The following is a 16172-nucleotide window of genomic DNA, read 5'->3' as shown; positions in this document are numbered from 1 at the left end:
TCATCAAGAGTTCTGAATCCCACGTTTTCTTTTCATCCCTGCTCCCTCCTCATTCTGAAGGGAGCTAAGTAGGAAATATATGAACCACTCTACCTAAGACAGTTACCTTGGCATCTCCGCTCCTCACGAAGCATCTTTCACTCTCTCTCATTTCAAACCTTAGTCCAGAAGTGTTGGCTCACAGGTGGTTTGAACAGGGAAAGAAAAGCAAAGGAACTATGAGAGGATGGAAAGACACTGCCGGAGGGAGAAGGGCAGCTTCTGCAGAGACGTGGCGGAATCGTCCGCATTCTCAAGGCCTCAGGTTTTTCCCTTCTCCACTCTGCCTCCCTCTGGGGTAACTTCTCCACTTCTTGCCATGATATAAATTCAAATCAAACTCATCTCCTAATGGACACAGGTTGCTTCCATGTCTTGGTTATTGTATATAGTGCTGCTATGAACTATCAATGGATACAGACACGGTCTACATACATGATGGAATACTACTCAGCCATAAAAAAGAATGAAATAATGCCATATGCAGCAACATGGGTAGACATAGAGATTATATACTAAGTGAAGTAAGTCAGCAGAGAAAGACAAATACCATATGATAAAACTTATATGTAGAATCTAAAAAGCATCATACAGTTGAACCTATTTTACAAAACAGAAATAGGCCCACAGAAACAAAAAACGTACTTACCATTACCAAAGGGGAAAGAGGGGGAGGGATAAATCAAGAGCTTGGTGTTAACAGATACACACTGCTATATATAAAACAAAGACTTACTGTGTAGCACAGAGAATGATACTCAACATCTCGTAATAACCTACAATGAAAAAGATCTATAAAAGACCATATATACCTATATATACACATATATATACTATGCATATGCATAACTGGATATTGTTCTGTACATCTGGAACTAACACAATATTGGAAATCAACTATATTTCAATAATTTTTTTAATCATATTCAGCCCTTTCTAAAGATTAATTCAAGACATTATGTTAAATGAGAATGCCACACTTGTTGATTTTCATAAATTTAAATCAAAACTATTTTCGCCTTATACCTTTTTTCACTTAAAAATAGGTACAAAGTGTTACTTTTATGAAATAAATTAAGAGGCGCTTTCCATTTGAAAAAAGAAAACTGCCAATTGGCTATTAATAGACTTACTAAACTGAACAAAGTAACTTCTCTGAATCCCAGGGGACAGTCAGGCTGGACAGGCGCTTTACCACCGTGTGATTATTGGCCGAACACTTAAAAAGAATGTCCCTCCTTTCCTTATCTTTAATATTGTATCTAATTCTGGGTACTGGTGAGTGCCTAGACAACCCCTTGAGGTGGAATCAAACTGTCTCTTCCTAATTCAGTAGAGAAATACAGCAAGGTTTAGCATTTGTAAAACATTCAATACTTTGTTTCATTGAATCACCTATAGATTTGAAAGTTACCATAAAAATATAAAACGTATATTCTGAGTGTTTGTTTTTATTTACCCCTGTTACATAATTAAAATGTAAAAGGCTACATTTCCAAAGAATATATTTAGAAGAACTTCCTATAAAGCTCAAACTTCACTAGAAGTTTTTACTTTCAATTTAAAAAGAAAATTGTGTCAGTTCTTAATCTTTTCTTCTCGACACCAATAACTGTAAAAACCAACAGTTTACGGGTAACATAACATTGCAATCATGGCTACACTGACCTATATCAAAACAAGACAAGTCAGAACCAAAATTAAACAGCGAATCAACACGAGAACCTGGCAGGATTCCCAGCAGGTCACCAAACTTGGACTTGAGAAAACTGCCCATGTTTTCTGAAATTTTCAAATACCTCTGAGTTTTTCATTAGTAAAAGCCAAACTGCTAAAGTAACATCAAAGAGGGAAAACTCAACTGGATCCTTAACCTAGCTAGAAAAATATTCATCCTTTTCACAAGGGATAGTAGCTATAGGTTTATTTTCTTAAATTTAAGTATGGTGGTGTCAGTGGATTTTCATTTAGAGAAGTTTTTTAATAAACAACCCTGAAATCAAAAATCAAACTGGGTCAAGGGAGACAGGCAGGTCCATAGGATTCCCAGGGCACTCTATCTTGGATTATGTGCTTCTACCACATTATCTGATTTTTCAGAAGACAAGGCGGTTGAGTGAAAAATGTACTGAGCAGAATACAGGAATCCTGATGTTATCTGGTGCCATCACTGACTGTTCCTGAGCTTTCAGCCAAGAATGAGGTCCCCAAGACTGTTTCCCCATTTTGATTGGACAAATTATAATATCCCTAAAAATGCTATGAGTGCATGGGAATTCCACATAGACAGGTAAGGTGTAATGTTACACAGCCTCTCTTTTTCAAAGCACATGACAACTACATTCACAATAAATTAACCCAACTGATCAACTGTTTAATCAGTTTGGGCATCAACATGCTACAGCTCTGATCTCAGGTGATTCCAATGTTTAGTCCAGTTTGGGAACTAGTGTGTGAAGCAGTCATTCTCTGAGTGTGATCTCAGGCCCACAGTAGCAGCATCTGGGAACTTTTAGAATGTTGTTCAAAAGTTTGTATTATTTTCCAAGAAAGTTGAAGGACTTCATTTATTCAGAAACAAATTCTCTTACTAGCTAAAACAGAAAAAGCATCAAATGAACATAACTTGAATTAGCACTACCTTTTCAGGATCTAACTGTCAGAGGTGAAAAGAGAAAAAGAGAGCTTCAGCTTAAACCATTAACATCCAAGGTGAAATGATAGGAAATACTTATTAAGCATTTACCGTTAGTAGAACTTTATGTTCATTGATTCATTTACTCCTCATGATAACCCCCCTTATGTAGGTACTATTCCCCAATTTTAGGGCTTCCCAGGTGGTGCCAATGCAGGAGACTTAAGAGACACAGGTTTGATCCCTGGGTCAGGAAGATCCCCTGGAGGAGGGCATGGCAACCCCCTCCAGTATTCTTGCCTGGGAAATCCCATGGACAGAAGACCCTGGCAGGCTACAGTCCGTGAGGTCAAAGAGTCAGACACAGCTGAAGCGACTTAATATGCATTCACCCCAATTTTACTAAGGAGGAAACAGAAACAAAGAAAGGTTACACAACTGGTCCAAGTTCAAACAACTAGTAAGTGACAGTCAGGACTAAAGGCTTGGTGTTATGGCTGAAGAGTGTGTGTTCATAACTGTGAGATGGAAAAGGTTTGCGATCTCAGCCTCCAGAGCCAATTCTCTTTTCGTAAGACTGGATCACTTGCCAGAAATAAATATTTCAACTTGTTTCCCACAAGAATGCTAATGAAACAAACTAAAGAATTACTACTGCATGCTGAGAAATACAATCCAAAAATAATAAATACAAAATAAAAACATATATGCCTTTCCTGTGATGTGTTTTGCTCACACGACTTTCCAGGTTGGCCTTAATGGTAAAACCATCAACTTTGGAACAAAGTGGGCCATCAAAATAAATGAACTGAAATGAAGACCATCAGAACCTTTCTAAGTGAGCCAAGTTATGAAAAATAAAGGCAATTACACTCACTCCTTTATGATTATCTCTGCTCCTGCCCTTGTGCCTGCAAGCGGAGAATCATGAAATCACCATGGGGCATTAGCATCTTTCTGAATTGGCCACTCACTGGGCTGCCTCATCTTGTCACTGACTTGCAACATCACAGACACTCAGCTCTTGAGTTAAATTATCCAGGATACATAATTTGATTACTGAGCTTTTAAATTTGCTTCCACACGCCTTCATTTTCCCCATCAAGAGAAGTGCCTCTGATCTTCACTTTTCATGCCCAGAGCCACTCCTCATCTCATACATAGTAAGCCAAAAAGAAAACCCTACTTACATTAAGTTGCAATTACATTTAATTTAATAACATTAAGTTCTACTCATTCAATTTAATAACATTACCTTGAAAATTCCAAAGTATCCTAATGAAGACCTGATTTCCTGAATGAAGTAACTAAGATGTTTATGTGCTGAAACCTGTATTCTATTTAGTCTTCTAGAAGTCACAGAACATTGGCAACAGAAAGGGTACAATCTCTTACATTTAAAGATGGAAGATGAGTCCTAAAATTGCATCCTCAGTTGGAAATCTAATAGTCAATTTATCACTGAAATTAAAGGTGAATCGAGACGCATTTCAAAGTACAGAATCAAATGGTATATTCTTTTGGAATTAATACCCATATTTTTTTTTTACTAGAACTCTTTGGTTCTAAGAGGATCACCCAGATCAGTTCCAATCAAATATTGTAAAAGGAGTTGCTTCTTCTGTATGTGGTTCTGAAGCATTGGGAAAATATTGCAGCTAAGAAAGAAAAGGACCTCACCTAACCTTTCTGCCAGTTTAGGCTTGTCCTTGCTGTGTCCTCAACCTGCTTTCTCTTACATTGTCTTGAACAAACCTTGATGCAACTGGATAAGGTTTCATTTTTCTCTCTCAAGAACCTAGGAAATGCCAGGTAGGACTTCTAAACTGATGTTCTTGGAAGCCACAGCATGCCAGGCCTATCATTTGAACTGTCTTTTATAAGGAGTAATATTCTGGAGAGCCAGATTTAAGGCTATTTAAATTTGAATGTGATTAGATTATAAATTCCACCAAATGGTAAAATCCTTTACCATACACAGTGAGTAGATTAAAAACTAGGCTGCTCTCATGTGGGTGGCAGGAGGGCTAAGGTACAATATATCTCAATAAATGATGCTCGTTATGGATGGAAGGATAAGACCCCCCTCTGGGCAGGGGAATCTTGAAGAACAGACACTAATCACCCCTGCCTCCGGACACTATCTATCAGAATGTAAGCACAGGCTTATCAGTTATTAACTATTTGGAATGTAACTGCGGGCTTATTGATTATTGACTGTTTGAACACATAACACGTGAATGATGGGGTTATTGTAGTTGTATTTACCCTTCCTTTGTTTATGTAAGTCTCAAGGGAATTGGGGTAGTGGGTTTGGACACATGGGGTATAAAAGATTTTCACAAATGCTGGTCGGGGCCCTTGGCTAAGAGGAGACTCTGCCTTGGGCCCGCCGGTGTAATAAACTGCACTCCACTATCTAAAAAAAAAAAAAAAAAAAAAAACTAGGCTGTTGACTTGAAGATAATCTACTAGAAAAAATATTTTTCTAGAAAGTTCTATATAAAACATAGAGTAAAATTAGGAAGATAGAGGATGTCCATATATTCAGATTTTAGTAAGGAAAAACTGTAAATTCTAAGGGTGAGGTTGACACATAAATACACGTAAATTTAAAATGTGACCATGTTCTCAACATAGTTTTCATTCCAAGAGTTTGGGGATTAGGTCTTTACTTTCTTTTTAGTTGGGGTGTGTGTCTGTGTGTGTGTGCACATTTTGGACTAGCAAATATTTCATTGACTTTGCTGGAAGCATTATTTCCTTTAACTCTGAAAACATGAGAACTGTGGCAGTACCCATTTTGCAGATGGGGAAGGTGAGGCTCGCAGAGTTATACCCCTGCCCCAGAGCTCAGAGAATCAGAAGAGCAGATCTTGAACCTGCAGCTTAGGCCTCAGATCAAGGCTCCTGGTCCTCACCACAACCTGTATTTCCCCCAGTTCTCTAAACACATGCTTCGAACCTGTCTCTATACCTCATCACAAATTGGTTCTGAAAATAGCAGCTTGGAAAGCACCTGTTCTCCACGCAGAAAGTCCCACATACACGGAGCAGTATTCACCCCAGCACACATGTGCTAGGACCACGGTCACGCCTCTTCTAGCTTTTGTTCCAACATCAGATTTTCAGATCCATTTAAGCCTATTTGCAAAGTCATTCTATTTCTGTACTAATGACTTAGGAACAGCTGGAACTTTTTTTCGCCAAAATTTTGAAATCTCAGATCTCTATTTAAAAAAAAAAAAAAAAAAAAAGCCACTCAGAGAATTCAGAGACCTGCAAGGCTGAATTTCCTTGTACTCTGGAGAAATGGCATGAATCCCTGAAACCTCGAGCTGCTCATACCTCATATGAGTCCTGTAACATGTACTGATGACAGGGATGATAGGGAGCAGCCCCATCGGGGGCCAAACGTTGGTGTTATTGCAGCCAGGAGAGTTTTAGGTACATGTCTTCTTTGGCTTCCTTTCAACTCTTAAAAATAGAAAATGTTTACTACAGGAAAACTGGCTCCAGGTGATGGCTAAGTCTCCACCCTTTTTAGAATCCTCCAAAGTCCACGGCATTTTTTTTTTTTTTTTAATATGGGAAGAACCCTACTGATCAATATCTAAAATTTTCGGGAAAGGGGTCTGTTTCCTCCCTTCTCTGGAAGGAAATCCAAAGGCGTCTGCCCTTCCCTCCGCTGAAACCCGACCCAGAGTCCTCTACAGAGAGCCAGCGCTAGCATGACCTGCAGGGTCCAGGAACACAGAGAGGGCTGGTCCCTCCCCCGCAGTTTCAGATTCGGAGAGTCTGCGCCTCCCGAGCTGGGCCCCCGAGTCTGCATTTCTGAAAGTTCCCAGGGGAGGCTGCTGCCGCTGCCCAGAGACACCCCTTCCTTGGACAAGCAGGCTCTCACCCACTGGTCCCAAAGCCACCCCACCTAGCAGTCACCTGGGAAGCGTGCAGCCCACTCCCACAGATTCCGATACAATTGACTGGGTGCTGCCCCGGCCCCGGATTTTTCACATTCCCCTGAGTGAGCCTCCGGGGCCGCAGTCTCGGAGAACGTCCGGGGCATCGCGCACAGCCCGCCACCCCGCGCTCTGCATCACGCTCCCGGCGCCGCACGTGCGGACAGCAGAGCCCCTTCGAGAAAGACCGCGGCCCAGAGAGACGAGCTTAGGGGAGTAAATCACCGCGCACCATCCATTTTCCGAGGCCAGAATGCTCCGAGCAGAAATCAGAGACCCGAGAGGCTCCGGAGATCATGCAACCGCCCAGGAACTTTGCGGGACAGATCCCGGGTCCCTGTCTCCATCCTGGGTCCCGACTTGCCTCCCGGTTCACCCGCTGCCTCCGTACGCGCGGGAAGAAACTGCACCCTCCAGACGGCCCGCTGCACCCTGCAGACGCGGGACCTCCAACCGGAGGTCCCCGGTTTGCCGTCACGGCAGGGACAGGGGAGGAGAAGGGGCCGCCTTACCTGGCGCGCGTCCCTGCTCAGGGGTGCTGTCGCGGCAGCGGCGCGCCCCGCGGGGGCCCGGGGGTCCTGGAAGTGACCGGCCGCGGCCCTGCCACCACCTGGGCCGGAGCGGGTCGGCCGCCCTCCCCTCCCGGAGCCCGGAGCCCGTCTGCCCCGGGCGGCCGGTGCGGAGCGCGCGGGACGCTCCCGGTCCCGGAGGCGGAGCCCGAGATAAGGTTCGCGCCCCCACCCGCCCCCTTTCCGCGAGCCGCGGCCAGAGGGTGGGTTTTGGATCCGAATCCCCAATGCGAGCTGCCGGGGCACCCCGCTAGAAGCCAGAGGAGCTCACGTCCCAGTGGGACTGGGGAGAGGCGGGCCCGGCATTCCCGGGAAGCAGGTCAGGGCAAGGCCGCTCGGAGGTGGAAGGCGGCAGGGCGAAGTGAGACGCGACCCGAGCGCATCCCGGGCGCGGAGTCGGGGAGCCCCAGGCCCGCCGCCGGACGCCGGGATCAGACACCTGGTCCACCTGGTCCAGCGGCTGACCGGTGGACCTGCCTTTGACCTGAGCTGCAGGAACACCTGAGGGAAGTTCGCGTTCAAATAAGTAGGCAGTTACCTTGGAGGACTTAGGGGCGGCAGGGAAAGTCGGGAACAAGGTGCCTGAGAAATGGACGGTCTGCGCTCTGCCCCCTTTAGTCCGTCCCTCACGCGGCAGCCAGAAAGTTCTCTAACCATCACCCGCGCTCAGACCTGCAAGCGCTCTGGCCCTGGCTGACCCGTCACTCTTCTGGCTTCTCATCCCTCCCCCTCCGCCCAAGACCTTTGTGCCCTTCCTTACGCACGCCGCCTGATGCGAAGAGCCAACTCGTTAGCAGAGAGCCTGATGCTGGGAAAGACTGGAGGAGAAGGGACGACAGAGGACGAGGTGGTTGGATGGCATCCTGGGCTCGATGGACATGAGTCTGAGCAAGCTGCGGGGGAGATGGTGAAGGACAGGAAGCCTGGTGTGCTGCAGCCCATGGGGTCGCAAAGAGGCAGACACGACTGAGCGTTTGAACAGCAAACAAATCCACACCAGTGGGTTCTAGTCACACTCGATTCTTCTTTTGCCTCCAAAGCTCTGTTCCAAACGTTATCACAGATGCCTCCATTCAGGTCTCAAAGGTCCCCTCCAGAGAGTCCTTCCTGCGTACCCGCTCCAGACAGAACCACCCAGGACCCCTGACTGCACTTTATTTTCAACAGATCACTATATGAAGTTCTAGGTGTTAGATGCTCAGGTGTCTTGCATTCGTCTCAAGGTGAGCACTAAGAGACAGGGAGGGCTCCTGTCCTCTTGCTCCCAGCTTTATCCTCTGCAGCTAGAAATATCTGAAATATAGTAAGTGCTCAGTGAATCTGGGCTGAATGAATGTACAAATTAATTTCTCCCCAGGAGGAAATGCTCTCATTCAGGAAGTGAGTCCTACAGAATTCAGGTCAGATATGAAAGTCTTGGGGTCTTGGGATGATCATCATTTCCCACATTCCCTCCTTCAGTTGTTGATCTGTTGATCTGTGTCCCACCACGGTCTGTCTTCTCACAAAACACCCTATGGATGGGTCCATCTCCTCCTGTCTTAAACTGTTCCTCTAGAATAGCCTGTTTGAACTTACTCTAGGCTCTTCTATCCCAACTCACTATATAATTGTGCTCTTACAACTTCCTGAAATGCCCCAGCCAAATCTGCAAACAATCTCTTACACACTTGTCCCTGGGTATCTCCAGGGCATTCATTCCAGGACCCCAGCAAATACCAAAATTCACGGATTTTCAAGTGCCCTATATAATGGCGCATTATTTGCATATAAATATGCACATCCTGCCATATACTTTAACTCATTTATAACTTATAATACATAACACAATGTAAATGCTAAGTAAATGTATTATAAATTATAAATGCTAAGTAAATGGGGCTTCTCAGGTGGCGCTAGTGATAAAGAACCAGCCCGCCAAAGCAGGAGACATAAGAGATGTGGGTTCAACCCCTGGCTGGGAAGATCTCCTGGAGGAGACCATGGCAACCCACTCCAGTATTCTTGCCTGGAGAACCCCATCCAGAGGAACCTGGCGGGCTACCGTCCACACGGTCCCAAAGAGTCAGACATGACTGAAGAAACTTAACAGGCATGCACCAAGAAAATAGTTGCAAACACACAGCAAATTCAGGTTTTGCTTTTTGAAACTTTCTGGATTTAAAAAAATAATTTCCTCTCTGCAGTTGGTTGAATCCAAGGATGCAAAGACCATGGATACAGAGGGTCTACTGTACTCAATGGACCAGGGGTGCTTAACCAGGCTCTGATTCAGGATGCTGGTGATGGGATCTACAGATCCACAGCTTGCAGAAGTTCCTCTGAAGCTATCCAAGTACATATTTTTTGTTAAGAACTATTGCAAAGGCTCCACATCACTTCTTTCTTTTTCCTTGTATTCTCTCATTAGCTTTTCACCTAGTTGGCCCCTACCATATCCTTGGAATAGTTTCTTACCACTCCCTTATCGACCCAGGTCTCTTTCTCTAACTTTCAGCCAGTATCCCAACTGTCCACTGGACATCTTCTCTTGCATGAATGACAGGCAGTTGGAATGAAATGTGGTCAGACTTGCATCTATTATCTTTCTTTCCCTCCAAGACAATGTGCTCCCCCTTTCTGCTCCCCTGTCTTTCCCAAAGTCACCACCACCCATCCAATGGGTCAAGGTCAGACTTTGCCACTGTCTCCTCTCTGAAGTGACTCTGACCTTCTCCCTGTTGAAACCCTGACACGAATCCAACTGCACTTAACATCAGCTCTGAGCTCCTGAACCATCTCCAAGACACTCTCCACCCTCTGGGCTTGCCACTTCCTCCCCACCTCCTCATCCCTTATCACAGATCACAGGAAACTTCTGCTTCCCCAGACCCTCGGTGCCCAACTTCAACCTACAGAAACTGTGATATACTCCATTTGTGTTAGTTTAAGCTGCTAAATTTGTAGCAATTTGTAACCCAGCAATAGAAAACTAATACAACTACTGTATACCCAGCTATTCTAGCAGAGTGTGAACTTTCTGAGCTATTTACTTTAATAAATATATTTTAATATATGATTAATATCATTTAGTTATCAGTAAAGATCTTATTTATGAATTATTTCATTTTTATTTATTTGATAATTTAGTACATTTATTTAATACTTACAACTCAATATTCAGAAAACTAAGATCATTGGATCCAGTCCCATCACTTCATGGCAAATAGATGGGGAAACAATGGAAACAGTGACAGACTTTATTTTTGGGGGCTCCAAAATCACTGCAGATGGTCACTGCAGCCATGAAATTAAAAGATGCTTGCTCCTTGGAAAAAAAGTTATGATCAATCTAGACAGCGTATTAAAAAGCAGAGACATTACTTTGCTGACAAAGGTCTGCTGACAAAGCTATGGTTTTTCAGTAGTCATGTATGGATATGAGAGGTGGACTATAAAGAAAGCTGAGCACCGAAGAATTGATGCTTTTGAACTGTGGTGTTGGAGAAGGTTCTTGAGAGTCCCTTGGACTGCAAGGAGATCCAACTAGTCAATCCTAAAGGAAATCAATCCTATATATTCATTGGAAAAACTAATGCTGAAGCTGAAACTCCAATACTTCGGCCACCTGATGCAAAGAACTGACTCATTTGGAAAGACCCTGATGCTGGGAAAGATTGAAGGCGGGAGGAGAAGGGGACGACAGAGGAGGATGAGATAGTTGAATGGCATCATTGACTCAATGGACATGAGTTTGAGCAAGCTCTGGGAGTTGGTGATGAACAGGGAGGCCTGAGATGCTGCAATCCATGGGGTCACAAAGAGCTGGACACAACCGAGCTACTTAACTGAACTGAATATTTTCTTTCAGACTGGTGTAGAAATATTGAAATTTTAAAAATAGAATATGTGTGCCAAGTAAAGTTTCCCAATTTTTTAAAAATGTGAATTTTATTTTATTTTTGTTTTAATATTTATTTGGCCATGTTAGGTCTTAGTTGAGGCACTTGAGATCTTCTGTTGTGGCTCAGGGGCTTCTCTAGTTGTGGTACATGAGCTTCTCTCTAGTTGTGGCATGTGGGCTCTAGAACATACAGGCTTAGCTACCTCATGGCATGTGGGAATCTTAGTTCCCTCACCAGGGATCGAACCCAGGTCCCCTGTATTGGAAGGCAGATTCTTAACCACTGGTTTGACCAGGCAAGTCTCTCAATTTTAGTTTAATATCATTTAGTTATCATATCCTCCAGTAAATATCTTATTATTTCATTTTATTCAATAATTTATTTATTTAATATTTATTAATTGTTTTCTTTATTAAGACAGGGATATAAGCATTTAAATTTTAAAATTAGAAAATTCTATGTTTGTCAAGTAAAATTCCTTGATTTTTGTTTGAGAACATTATTGTATCCAAATCCACAATGTGGCCCCTTCCTCCTCAATGACAGAGATCTAAGTCATAGACCTCAAAATTAGAAAACAGGAAACAGTCTTACCTTTGTCTCACCTCAGCTTCATACCAACCCAGGCTGTAGATTTAGGAGTTATGTTACAAAGGGACTGCCTGTACGTGAAATACTGCCATCTTAGAAATGGCTTCTGCCTTCTGCCTTGACTCTTCAGGACTCACTTCTGCTTGAGGTCCAGAAGAATAAACCATTATATATTTGCTGTACTATTACATTTTAAGTGTCAACAACTAAAGCATCTTTCATCCATCTACACCTGCTGAGCCACAAACCTACACCTAAGAGGCAGTGTCGTGGAGTGTAAGGGCCATGTCTGTACTTCTCACCAGCTCATTCCTATGGAAGAATAAACCAATATTCACTGCATGAAGGAATGGACCTAATGCAATAAGACCAAGGGTCCTGCAAGTAGGCTTACTCTCAGGTTTTTCCCTTCTGTGAGCTAATAAACCCTTTTTGCTTTCATTAAGCTCCTTTGGCTTGGGTTTCTGTTGCTGTCAACCAGAAGAGCCCTGAGTTGAACACCCAAAGCAATTCTGAAGATGAAAGACACTTAGGAAAACAGAATGTCAATATAAAACCCTCTTGTGCCATAAGTCCTGCTTAAATATCTAACTTTCACTGCTAACTATTAGTGCTGAATATCACAACTTAGCACCTATAATGGATATTTTTATAACTTCAGTTAAAAGTCCAAAAGCCCAAGGAAATTTGACTTACATTCTAATTTGGCCAGGCTATCTGCAAGTCTTATTTCTGAAGGCTTGTTCTTAGATCCAACTGTGAGACCCCCACATTGGCAAATAAAGATGCAGAAAGAAAAATTACAAGTATATACGAAAGTGCATACAAGTATACTCCAAAAGAGTTTGGAGATAATTCCTCCATTTTATAGCTTCTTTCTTCCTTAATTTCAGAGTCCCAAGTTTTCCTGGACAAAAGAACACTGAAGGAATTTACGTTCCCCACAGTTTGGGTCACATTTCTTATATTTTTATCTTAGGGCTGAAAGGCAAATTCAACTTTCCTCAGATTTAAACCATAACATAGAAATGAGAAACTAGACTATTTCTAACCCATGATTTCTTGTGAGGCCTCTTCCCACAGAAATTCTTCAAAAGATGCTTCACTTTGGTTATCCCAGTGGAGAGGGAAGTGGAGATGTGACTGGCCTCTGTGTTGGAGTCATTTATATGCAGACATCTTCAAAAATAGGAGGAAGATAAATGCTTTGTTGGTCATCCTTCTATGATTGAAATGTATCTGAAGTGAAAACATATTTACTGGTTTTCCTTTGAGTTGCGGTTAAAAATTGGACTCATCAGTTAGGATTTTACAGGGCCCCAAATTCTTTCTTTTTTTAATTCAATGAATCTATTTATTTAATTTTTATTTCCTGTTGGAGGATATTTGGTTAACGATGTTATGTTAGCTTCAGTTGTAGAGCAACATGCTTCAGTTATCTGAATACGTGTACTTAGGTTTTTCAAATTCACTTCCGTTTAGGTTGTTATAGAATATTGAGCAGAGTTCTCTGTGCTATACACTGGTTCTTTGTTGGTTGTATACACATTAAACACAGTAGTATACATCTGTTCTCTTAGCCCCAAACTCATACTTCACCCTCCCTCTTTCCCCTTTGGTAGCCACAGGTTTGTTTTCTAAGTCTGTGAAGTTTGTTTCTGTTTTGTGAATAAGCTCATATTTATCTTTTTTAGATTCCCCACATGAGTGATATCATATGATAGTTATCTCTCTCTTTCTGACTTACTCAGTATGATAATCTCCAGGTCCACCCATGTAGTTGCAAAAGGCTTTACTTAATCCTTTTTTATGGCTGAGTAGTATTCCATTGTATATATGTATCACATTTTTATCCATTCATCCATGAATGAACATTTAGCCTGAATTCTTAATAGGAATGGTTAGTAACAGGCTAGGATAGGTAATGAACAGCTCAATTTCTATTAACTTTGAAGTTAATATATCAATATGTGAGAAAAAAATTGTTTCAAGCTCCAATGGGTGTGTGTGAGAGACAGAGAGAGGGATGGAGAGAGAAAAGAGAAAGAAAATGGGAAAGAGAGAAAAGAGAGAGAGAATGGGAAATATTTAAAGATATTGAAGTTATTTAATATATTTTTTGAAAACTCTAAAAGTCCCAGTTCCTTAAGTTTTCTTAAATGCTGTATTTTCATTTCTGTAGTTATTTTCTTAGTACCCCTCTGAGATTTCTTCAAGTGCTGCATATGTCCCTGAATCATAATTCATCCAGAAAATTGTCAGTGATGACTTGCAGAGAACACCCCGCAGTATGCTACTTACTTTCAAAAAAAAAAAAAATCAGTCCTATACTATTCAGCTTCACAATTCATGCTCATAATCCCTTGACTTATTTTCTGTCATCATCTGACATTTATTATCCAACTTGCAGTTTTTCTCCAGGTAAATGACTCAGCACTCAGCCTCTTAAATTTTAATTCTGTTTAATTCCAAATGTTTTTTTATAAAGGTCACTTAGACCATATTTAAGAGATATTTCATCATATGACATATGAAAAATTAGGATAATGGATGAAATTATGTCTCTGTCTTTCCAGATCTAAAGAGTCTGAACTTCTGTGTCCTCTGTGGGGACTGTCACATCAGCGTTACAATCCTACCTTAGAAACTGCATTTTTTTCCCTTACTTCCCATGTTCTGTAAATCATAGCTAATTTAACAAACTGTCTTCTAGATTCATCACTTTCATTTCAGAGTTTGGTATAAAATCTTTCTTTCCTAACTTTCTAGATTCATCATTGTCCTTCAAAGGGAGAGTGTGTGTGTGTACTTTTGTGGATTTTGCCCCAGAGCCCTGGGAAGCTGATTTTTTTCTTGAAGATGTATGTGCCTTCTTTATTAGAACTTGCCATGATAAATTAGGCCGCCTGCCTGCATGACATCCTGTTGTAAGGAACAGAGGGAGAAATCTGTCCCTTACACTCTGCCAAGGTCTCTCCCTGGCTAAAAGCATACTTGGGAGGCCTCCTGGGGTGGCGAGGGCGGGGTGGAGACTTGGCAGGCTGCACACGGCTTCCGAGACGCCAAGTGACTCAGAGGAGCTCTGCCGGGACAGCCAGTCGTCTGCTAGAACCTGTGCACGGGAGAGACGTGGCTTCCCCCTCAGCCCTCCTGAAAGCTCGGGTTTGAGCACCTGCTGGCGCCTGAGTTTGAGAAAGCCACAGTGCACCTGCTCACAGCAAGCCTCACAGAAGGCCCGGCCCCACAGGCTGCCGGCAGACCCGCAGTGTGAGGAGCCTGGGAGACCTGCTGGGCTCAGCTGGGGGAGCCTCATCAGGGCCCCATCCAGTCACCGGTGGAACCTATGTGAGGACGCATGGGAGGTGGTAATTCTGCGGTCTCCCTAGGATTTTTTTTCTGATTTTTTGAAAAGGAAAAGTTAAGGGCTCAAGAATATTTTCAGTAGAGACTACTCCATTAAATAGTTGCTGAATAAAGGAATGAGGGTCTCTAGATGGCAACCAGCCTAAGGCCAAGCTAAAATGATTAATGATATCCTTACATGCGGAATCTAAAAAAAAAAAAAAAAATGATACAACTGAACTTATTTACAAAACAGAAACAGACTCACAGACTTAGAAAATAAACTTATGGTTACCAAAGGGGAAATATGGTGAGGATGGATAAACTGGGAGATTGGGATGGACATGTACACACGGCTATATTTAAAACAGATAACCAACAAGGACCCGCTGTGCAGCACAGGGAACTCTGCCCAATGTTCTGTAATAACCCAAATGGGAAAAGAGCTTTCTAAAAAGAACAGATGTATGTATATGTATAACTGAGTCACTCTGCTGTATACCTGTAACTAGCATTGCACTGTAAATCAACTATACTCCAATATAAAAAATGTTTTAAACAATTTGTAGTATATGTATTATATTATGTGGTACACATGAGGTATGAGGTAATGTGGTATATGATGATGTGCTATAAAAAATAATAAAGTAAAATGATTAAAGTTAATTAATTCAATGGTCTCATAATACTTTTCAGTCCCAGTCCCGCGAAGATAGGCTGGAACCTGGGACCTAAACTATGGTTACCAAAGGGGAAAGGTGGGGGGAATAAATTAGGAATTTGGGATTAACAGATATACACTATTGTATACAAAATAGATAAGCAACAAGGTCCTATTGTATAGCACAGGGAACTATATTCAATATCTTGTAATAATCTATAACAGAAAAGAATCTGAAAAAGAATAAATATATATCATTCTATTTATATACCATATATATATATATATATATATATGAATCAATCCACCCTAATCCTGAAACATTGTAAATCAACTATATTTCAATAAAAATACATTTAAAAAAACTGGATTCTCTAGAGCCTAAATCAGTTTCACATTAAGGACAGGTAAAATCTAAACTTAACATTTTGAAGCTTAAAGATCCATTCTCCAACCAAATACCATTACAGTGAGAGTCGCTAGGCCCTGGGC

General features: G+C 42.1%; 1 protein-coding gene across 2 annotated transcripts in view; it reads right to left on the bottom strand.

Moving 5' to 3' along the window:
• COL21A1 (collagen type XXI alpha 1 chain) overlaps positions 1-7821 on the bottom strand; it is a 214792-nt gene extending 206971 nt beyond the window's left edge. The window contains exon 1 of one of the 2 annotated variants that reach the window (XM_043907044.1): positions 7741-7821. The gene's annotated coding sequence lies outside the window, so the exon portion shown is untranslated. Of the gene's footprint in view, positions 1-7145; positions 7293-7740 lie in introns of those variants that run through there. The other variant, XM_043907043.1, reaches the window with a different exon arrangement.
• Between the last annotated feature and the right edge of the window lie 8351 nt (positions 7822-16172).

The sequence above is a fragment of the Cervus elaphus genome, chromosome 7 (assembly GCF_910594005.1).
Source record: "Cervus elaphus chromosome 7, mCerEla1.1, whole genome shotgun sequence".
Classification (NCBI taxonomy): domain Eukaryota; kingdom Metazoa; phylum Chordata; class Mammalia; order Artiodactyla; family Cervidae; genus Cervus; species Cervus elaphus.
Note: the sequence above shows the minus strand (reverse complement) of the source record. Positions and strands in the feature narration are given on the sequence as shown.